Source organism: Gadus morhua, chromosome 11 (genome assembly GCF_902167405.1).
Source record: "Gadus morhua chromosome 11, gadMor3.0, whole genome shotgun sequence".
Classification (NCBI taxonomy): Eukaryota; Metazoa; Chordata; class Actinopteri; order Gadiformes; family Gadidae; genus Gadus; species Gadus morhua.
In genome coordinates, this window is record NC_044058.1 from 709,509 (window position 1) to 718,753 (window position 9,245).

Here is a 9,245-nt window from a genome sequence, read left to right on the forward strand (position 1 = left end):
TTTATCTGAAAAAAATCGATACGATCTCTCAGATCATATTAATACAACTCAGCAGCATATCTATTACAATCGCATTCAAATACATTTAGAATTTCGGGACGGCGTAAAACTGCTTCTCCAGCGCTGTGGAGAGAAGAAGGGTCTACAAGAGGTTGTAGACAACATGAAAGCAAAGCATGGAAAGAAAGGATAGAAATACGGCGCGAAAAATACATAACATAACAATTGGGATGAGACACTACGATATTCTTTATATATTTTTCTTTTCACAAACGAGGGGGGCCTATTCCCTCAGTTGTTTCAGTGCCATACTTACCTGCTGGCACTGTTTGCGTCCGTAAAGGCCGGACGTTATTTTTCTATTATATTTAGTTTTACCACTCGTCCACTTTTCTGAAAAAAGATAAGTTTAGTAACATGACAAGAAAAGTTGAACAGTGGTTAAATCAAATTTTCCGCCGTCGTTGGTGTCTTTAGGTTGGGAGGGTCCTCTATTTTATGTACATTTCATTCAGGTTCGAACAACATGAGGCCACTCAATTCATCCTACTTGGTTTTCCCGTGGGTGCAATCATCAGCCCTATGTGAAATAGATCTCTGTCCATTCATCATACCTTTGAACCGTTTCTGTCAGTGCAGAAACGGTGCAAAGGTCCGGGTCAAAATTAAATAACTTCTTCCCGTGGGTGTAATTATCAGCCCTATTTGAAATAGATCTCTATCTATTCATCATACCAGTGAAAGGTCTGTCAGTACAGAAACGTTCAAAGGTCCTGGGTCAGAATTGGATAACTTCCGAGGGACGTACATTACCCATTCATCTGAGGTCCAAGCAAATACATTCACTGGTTGGCCGTATGTGGGGTCCCAAACTGTTTTATTACTGGGCTACTTACTGAATGGGTTCTACTTGGGATACACAGTTCATTAACACACCAACGTAACTCTTGTAATGTACGTAGTTCTTTGAAGGGTTGTTACTCTTACTGAGAGTAATCAAAACGTCCTCCGCCAACATTCCTGCATTCGTCACATAACAAGAGTTAATCTGCAGAGCGAAATCTTGCTAATGATTCGCACGGCACAAGCTTTTCATTCGTAGTAACAAACAGTCTACTACTGGCCAATCATTGATGCCTACGTAGTACGGATTATCAATTCGTAGGGATTCCTAATTCTTGGATATTTTAGCAAAAAATATCAGACAGAGCCTCCGCCTAAATAAGAATTTAAATGAAATCTCATGCTTTTAGATCGATCTTCCCGAGGGCGTTATCTTAACCCTTATATAAAATAAACCACTAGTTTACATTCATCATACCAAAGGCAGGCAACTATGTCCACTTATCCCCTCTTTAGCTCAATAGTTGTTTTAGTGCTAATCGCCTCCAAAGGTCCGGGTCAGATCCTAATCACATGTGTTTATCTATTTTCCAAATTCCGGATCCCGTCAGAGGGTCAGAATGGCAAGATAGTCATTTAAAAATAAACATAACTTACCAGTCTGATGATCTCATATTGGGATCCTGCCGACAACGCCATTTGATGAAGAGAAAGTTCTCTCACGGACACGTCGGACAGCGAAATATTTGATTTAATCTTAAGGCATGATCATGGGAAAAGTACTGGCAGCAAAGTTTACCGAGAACACATTCGACGAGACAATAGACTCACAAGATTCTTATAGGGAACATTTTCATTGTGGGAAGGGAGTGGGAGTGACCTTAGGCCAAGTAAATTTGTAATACAATGGGTGGGTATTGGACATGTCTGCAGGTTTGGCTCTAAACGAGTTTACACAACAAAGAAGTCAGTCGATTGGCCTGGTCACAAAACCAGACTTACTGGCTCCAGTGGGAACTTGAATACGAATTAACTTAACCTCTCTCAGTTTAAGAGAGGAAGGGATTTGTTTTAAGTTACAGGGAGAATGTATACAGTTCCTTCTAATGTAATAATTATATAAACAAGGTTAATATAATTTGTATGTGATTGTATATTTATAGTTATGATTGATATTTCCACGACACTTTCTCTCTCTCTTGAACATGCAGGCCACAACGTCATTATCGTGGTCTGCACAAAATTGTCATCAAGCGTGTATTCTGCTAACTGCACTATAACTACTTAATAGGAATTCATTTCTAGCCTAGGCTATTTCCTTGATTTTCGTTGATTCAGTGGGCTCGTCTGAACAACCAATCACCGAACTGACTGCTTCTAAACTCGTGCACGAGAATTGACGTAATCCATAGGAACGGCGCGTCACTCTTAGTTCACTCTTTGTGATTTATCCTTAATAAGAGAAGGTCTCAGCGGCTTTGTGAATAACTTTTAAGAAAAAACTCCTACGTAAAATGTTTTAGCGCGAGTTAGGAGCACTCCTAGCGGTAAGATAAAATGCTTTGTGAATACGGCCCCTGGACCTTGAATTCCAAGCAAGACGGGCCTTCATTGACTCTGATGTCTCTAAGGAGCAGGACAGGCCTACCAAGATCCTTCAAGCTTATCCCTGCTTCAGAGAACTGGATCATGTAAGCAAATCTATTGAATGTATAAAGCCCTATATTCTTCTTAAGCCTGGTTAACACTAGACCAAATCGCAAATAGTGTGACAATATGGAATCAGATAAAAAAATTTGCCTAGATTTACATATGTATATTATGATTTATGAGCATAGTCTCTGCTTTGAAGCCAGATCTGTCAATGACAGTCCTTGGTACATGCTTTTTTTATATCGGGGTTCAGCTAAGCGGTTTGATGTTTTGGTTCCTTCAGGTTGTTCTTACAGAACTGAGTCTGGAAAGATTCTATAATGGTTTTTTACCTATTTGTCAATTACATTTTTTAGTTTTGGTCCCCATATTTTCACTGTCATAGAAAGTTTTATAGACAGATTTTTATTATAATTTGTAATATTTCTTTATCTTATGTCTGTCTGTGTGTTAGCTAATGGATGAACTCCAGCGGATCCTCAATCGAGGGAACTCCCACTTCATAACTGAAATGAAGACCCGGTGGGGGGACTTTTATGCAAAGGCTCAGTTTTATGGAGTGTTCAAAAAAGTCATGAGGCCTCCACTGCTGGACAAAGGTGAATGACTCTACATCATTGCAAATGAGGGTCACCTCTCATTTGATCTCTCTCTGAGTGTAAATAAAGGTTAAATTAATACCGACTGATAATGGATAATGCCATAAAAGTATTAATGTTTGTTTAATAACTGGCTGCAGGAAAACAAGGAGACTATTTTGGTTTTTAACAGCAAAGCAGTCACTCACCATGCTGAAGGCTTTGCCAGACATGTTCTCATCACCTGTGGTTCCACCCAAGAGGTTAGGACATGCTAGTGAGGCTATGCTTCACGTCCTTGAGGTAAGAAAATTGTGCATCTATATAAGAATTTTAAAATTATTTTACCGTACGATACAAAGAGTAAAATGGTGAGCATATTTCCTCTTTGTGTGTTTGTCAGTCTACAGAAGACCCCAACACCTTTCTTCAGACCAGACCGCTCTCCTTTTTTTTGAAGGAACACAAAACACAGCTGAAAAAGTGATAATGTGACACATTTCTGTGTATCCCTTTAAGATAAGTTGTAACATATAATAAATTAGTAATTCGTAAGGTTTCAAGTTTGCAAGGATGTTATTTTCACATACAGTAGCCTGCCCTTATTCATCTGAATCTATTAAAGGGTAATTCCGGTGTAAAATGGATTTGGGATATGTTTTGTATGAAAGAAAGAGAGGTCGAGTTGAAACGTTCGATTTGGAGCACAAAAAACGCTTTCTTCAGTTGGCTGATTTTAGCCGATTCTATCAAAACGCTATAAACTTGGAACGAAGGGTGCAGTGGTTATGGTAAAAACTAAATCGCTATTTTAAACCACTTAAAAGGCTAGAAGTAGCCCGACACTTCTTTGGTAGTAAAATAATTGTCTGACAATTTATACACACGATACCATCAGTAGATTGTGACATCCGTCAGCAACACGCAAGCTCTGTGTTCGCCAATCTACTTATCGAGTCTTAAAAACAATGGTGTCGACGGGTGATCTACTGATGGTATTGTGTGTATAAAATGTCCTTTTTAATAAACAATCTGTACACATACAAAATCCTCAATGCCTCGTTTTATATGTTAAGACCCTTATTATACTACCAAAGAAGTGTCGGGCTACTTCTAGCCTTTTAAGTGGTTTAAAATAGCGATTTAGTTTTTACCATAACCACTGCCCCCTTCGTTCCAAGTTTATAGCGTTTTGATTGAATCGGCTAAAAACAGCCAACTGAAGAAAGCATCTACATGCGGTTATTGTGCTCCAAAATGAACGTTTCGACTCACTATCATACAAAACATATCCCAAATCCATTTTACACCGGAATTACCCTTTAAGGCCTGATGCAACATATGCGTGTTTCTACGAGAAGTTCGAGTTTCTGATGAGAGTGTTTCTACTTTTGTGAGGGGTTTGTCTTACAAATATTTCAAAATATTTAAGTACACGTTGACAATCTGTGCAGTTTAAAAAAAAATATATATATATCTTTAGGAAGTTGTTTTGACACAATGCTCTGGTTTTAGAGTTTTTTTTTCGCCTAAGGTGTTCTTAGGCATTAATGGGGTAAACAATAATGGCCCTCATTTTCTGGTTCTTCCAATATGCAGATTGAATACCAATAAAGAAGTGAAAAGAAATTGATTCAGATTCATATCATATTGCAATAGCATTGGATGATGATGATAAATTTAAGTATATTTTTCTACATATTAAGAAAATAATTCTTAAATATATTCTTTGTATCCGGACAAAGGTACTGGTTTTAAGTGTAGCTGTACTGATTGTAAGATATGTTGCCTAATATATAACCTTATTTAAAGATTATGGCACTAGTATATTCTGAATTTAAGCACATTTTCCTAAATATTGAGAGAATAATCCTTAAATATTGTCTTTTTATCTAGACAAATGTACTTGTTTTAAGTAAGAACACACTTGTATTAAGATATGTATGGGGTTTTCGAGGCTAGATATATAAACTTATTTTGAGAGGTCTTGGCAAGTCCAATTTTCCTGTTCTGTTGGCAGATAATTTTGCTTATTTCTAGTAATTAATCACTCATTTTATAACTTTTCTTTCTTGTTTTTTTAGGCTGAGTTTTTGCAGTTTTATTGCTGAAAAAAATGTGACTGGGTTGCATGCAATTTGAGCCTCAAGGTTGAGAAACTGCATGAAGCAACTGAAATCAGGGAACAGTTTGTGTTCATCTTGGTACATAGTGACTTTTCTGTTCCAAAGTTTTCCACACAAGTCATTAAGAGCTTGTAAACCTTGAACATAAGGCATGGCTGATTCAACACTGCTTAGAAAATCCACGAACTCACGAAGATCTTCGCTGTCCTTTTTATGCCATGCATGTATCTTGTCACGGTATGCCTTACCAATAACAAACGGATTGCCGTATCTGTCCTCAAGTTGGTCCCAGGCGGCTTTGTAAGCCGTTTCTGTTGCTAGTAGGAAATGTCCTTCAATATCTCTTTTGGCTGGGCCATCAACATACCTATGCAAAAAGAAGAGTTTTTCTTGAGTTGGCAGGTTCTTACAATCAATCAGAGTACAGAATGAAAGCTTCCAATCATTATACTTTAGAGGATCTCCTACAAAGACAGCCGGTTCTGGGATTGGGATACGATTGGCTGTAATCGCATCGAGTGTTCTCACAAGATCATTGGAGGCTTCATGAGAGGTGGTTAATGTGGGTGATTGAGTAGTGGGAACCTTGGTAAATGGGACTTGTTGCATGGTAAGAGGTTTATTGGGGATGGCTTGCTGAACCATTGAAGATTGAAGGAAACTGGCTGGTTGAGGTGTGTTATTGGATGCGAACATTGAGGAATGTGGGGGAGAGGTCTTAGTGACGGCAGCTAGGTGTGGATGATAACCTGGATCAGGCATGGTTTGCTGAGCAGGGCTAGCTTGGGGAGGCCGTGCTTGTTGAGCAGGATAGAAGGGGTTGCTTACAGGGTTGAGTGTGGATGGTTGGTAAACTGGAACCTTTAGTGAGGATGGATAGATGTCTTGACCCTGTTCAGTCAAAATGGCTGACTGGTGCTCTACCTCGTTATAATGATCTTCTGAGAAAATATTCAGCCTGGCTTGTGCTGCACCGGCTTTTTTATTTCCTTCAACCGTTCCACTTCTCACTTTTTCTTTTTCAGCTCAGTTCTTCTAGCAGCCCTTTCTGAAATAAACTGAGTTTGTTTTCTAGTATTCTCTGCTTCAATTTCCTTTTCTTCAGCTTCTCTTTGAGCTGTTAGCATTTGTTCCTCCACCTCAAGTTTCCGAATCACTTCTTCTCGCTGATGTTGTTCTTTCATTATTTTGAGAACTTCTTGCCTAGCTGCAACTTCAGCCGCTGCTTGTTTTTTGTACCGTGACAGACTGGAACAGGTGGTTGACTTACAGCTGAGTTTAAGCAAGCTTGCACTGGATATTGTGTTGTTGTCATGGTCTGTCTGTTTCCTTGTCTTGTTTTGGTGTGTTTTTCCGGTTTACTTTGGTATCTCTGTCTTGTTTCTCCCCATGTCCTGTCAAGTTTCCCTCCTGTGTGATTACTGCTCCCTCCCCCAATGTGTTTCAGCTGTCCCTCGTTGCGTGCCCTGTGTTTTGTATTTAAGCCCTTGTCTTTCCTTTGTTCCCCGTTGGATCCTGTGTGTTACCTGTATTCCCGGTGTTCCCTGTGTTACCCGTGTTACCTGCGTCACCTGTGTTCTCGGTGTTCCTTGCCTTTTTGCGTTAATAAATTACCCTTTACCTGAACTGTCTGCTATTGAGTCCTGCCTGCCTGCCACCCGCTAATCGTGACAGAATGATCCGAAGCTGTCGCTTCAAGGCCCAGGTTGGAGGGTGCCTTACCCGAGTGGGCAGTCGAGCTTCTCAACCCCACAGTATTTTTTGCCTGAGAGCTATATGCCACTGCCACCGGACTTTGGCGATCGTCTTAAGCCTCCACGCTCCTGCTTCCAGCCGCAGCCCCTGGTCTCCTGCTTCCAGCCTCTGCCCCCGGGCCCCAGCTACCAGCCTCCTCCTGCCTTACGGACTCTGAGAGTGGGGATGGTGAGTCTGGAGTGCCATCCGGTTCCACATTTCTCTCCAGCCCCTGAGCTGTCCTGTCTTTGACATCCCCCGTTATATGGAACCTGGCCTTCAATTTGGAGAGGGTGCTAGAGCTCACTCCAAATAATGCCGCAACTTGGTTTTGCGGAACACCAGCTTGAAGTTGCACAATCAGTTGCCAATATGTCTTGTTTCTTCAAACTTCAATCATCTAATCCACCAAACACCAAACGAGTCAATGGCAGAATAAGCTTCTTTGGCAGCGATGTAAAAAACTTTTATGCTGGAAAATATCAAAAGGATAATAAATAATTTAAATCAATTAAAAAAAAAGGCTTTGATAGTATATTTAAACTAAACTCGTTTTCAGTATGAATATATCTTTATTTACACCCTTGTGCTCATCTTTCCCTGTGTTCTTATGTTGCAGGCAGGATAAATTGAAGAGAAGGTTGACCCTGGACTTTCCCCAGCTGTTGTTTCACTGCCCCAGCAAGCGCAGCATCTGTGAACTGGTTTTTGTTGAGACATTGTCTGCAGATAAGCTGATAGACAGGATACCTCATCCATCAGGTACAGGCACAACAGAGTCAACTGAAGTAAGCCAAACGGAAATTGACACTGAACACATGGCAAGAACAACAGCTGGTCCACAAACTACTGAGGACACAAGGACACTTTATAGTGCAGTGCTGATATTGAAGGGGCTACTATGGGACTCTCCCGGTTGACCTGCCCCTGGCCACCCAAATCAGATGATTTAAATGTGTCCGAAGCAAAAACTGTTGTGCCACTTGAACTGTACAATGTAATTGCTTGGATTGAAGGTGCAACAGAGGAACCAACATTAGCCTGTTATGTTGATATTCCAGAAGATTTGAACCTAAAAGTGATATCTGTTTGTCAAGACATTATGTATCTTGCATCTAAAGGTCGGAGACAGACACCGAAATAATTATGTCTTGGTCTAAGCATTCACCATGTAACAGGTTCCTCACAAGTTGTGTCACTGCTGAGGGGACTAGGACATTGTGCTTCATGGGACACAGTTGTCAGTCTAGACACTAGCCTTCATCATCGCCTACTACCCCTTCTGGGGCTTAGGCCGCAAACAAGAGTTCTCCATGCATCCCGGTCCTGGGCCAACATCTCAAGCTGTCCCCAAGTGTAGCCCATTTTCTTGGCGTCTGCCTCCAAGTCTCTACGCCAGGTATTTCGCGGCCGACATCTCTTTCTTTTCCCTTGGGGATTCCACTTGAGGGACTGTCTTGTGGTGTTTGTGGCTGGTTTACGGAGAGTATGGCCTATCCATCTCCAAAGTCGTTGGAGGATCTCTTCGTCCGCTGGCTTTTGGCTGGTACGTTCCCACAGTTCTTTGTTGCTGATGGTGTCAGGCCAGTGGATCTGGAGGATTCGTCGCAGGCAGGTATTGATGAATGACTGGATTTTGTTTGTTGTATTCACCGTAGTCCTCCATGTCTCAGCACCGTAGAGTAGGACTGACTTCACATTGCTGTTAAAGATCTTGATCTTTGTTGTGATGGCCAGGTCTTTTGCGCTCCAGATGTTTTTTAGTTGGAGGTACGCAACTCTGGCCTTGCCAATCCTGACTCTCACATCTGTTCCACCCTGCTTGTTGACAATGCTGCCAAGGTAGGTGAACTCCTCAATCTCCTCCAGAGCTTCGCCTTCCAGCATGATGGGTGCAGTGTTGGCAGAGTTGACTCTCATGACTTTGCTCTTCCCTCTGTGGATGTTGAGACCGAGGCGAGCAGAGTTGGTTGTGATGGTGCTGGTCTTTTCCTGCATCTGCTGCTGGGTATGAGAGAGAAGGGCCAAGTCATCTGCAAAGTCCAGGTCTTCGAGCTGCGCCCACATTGTCCACTGTATGCCGTTTTTCCTTCCTGCTGTGGATTGCTTCATTACCCAATCCATTGCCAGCAGGAACAAGAATGGCGATAGTAGGCACCCCTGTCTCACTCCAGTTTGTACACTGAAAGCACCGGTAGGTTGTCCCTCGTGGATCACTCTGCAGGTCATTCCCTCATAGGTGTTTCTGATGATGTTAGTTAATTTCTCTGGCACTCCGTAGTGCCTGAGAAGCTTCCAGAGGGTCTCCCTG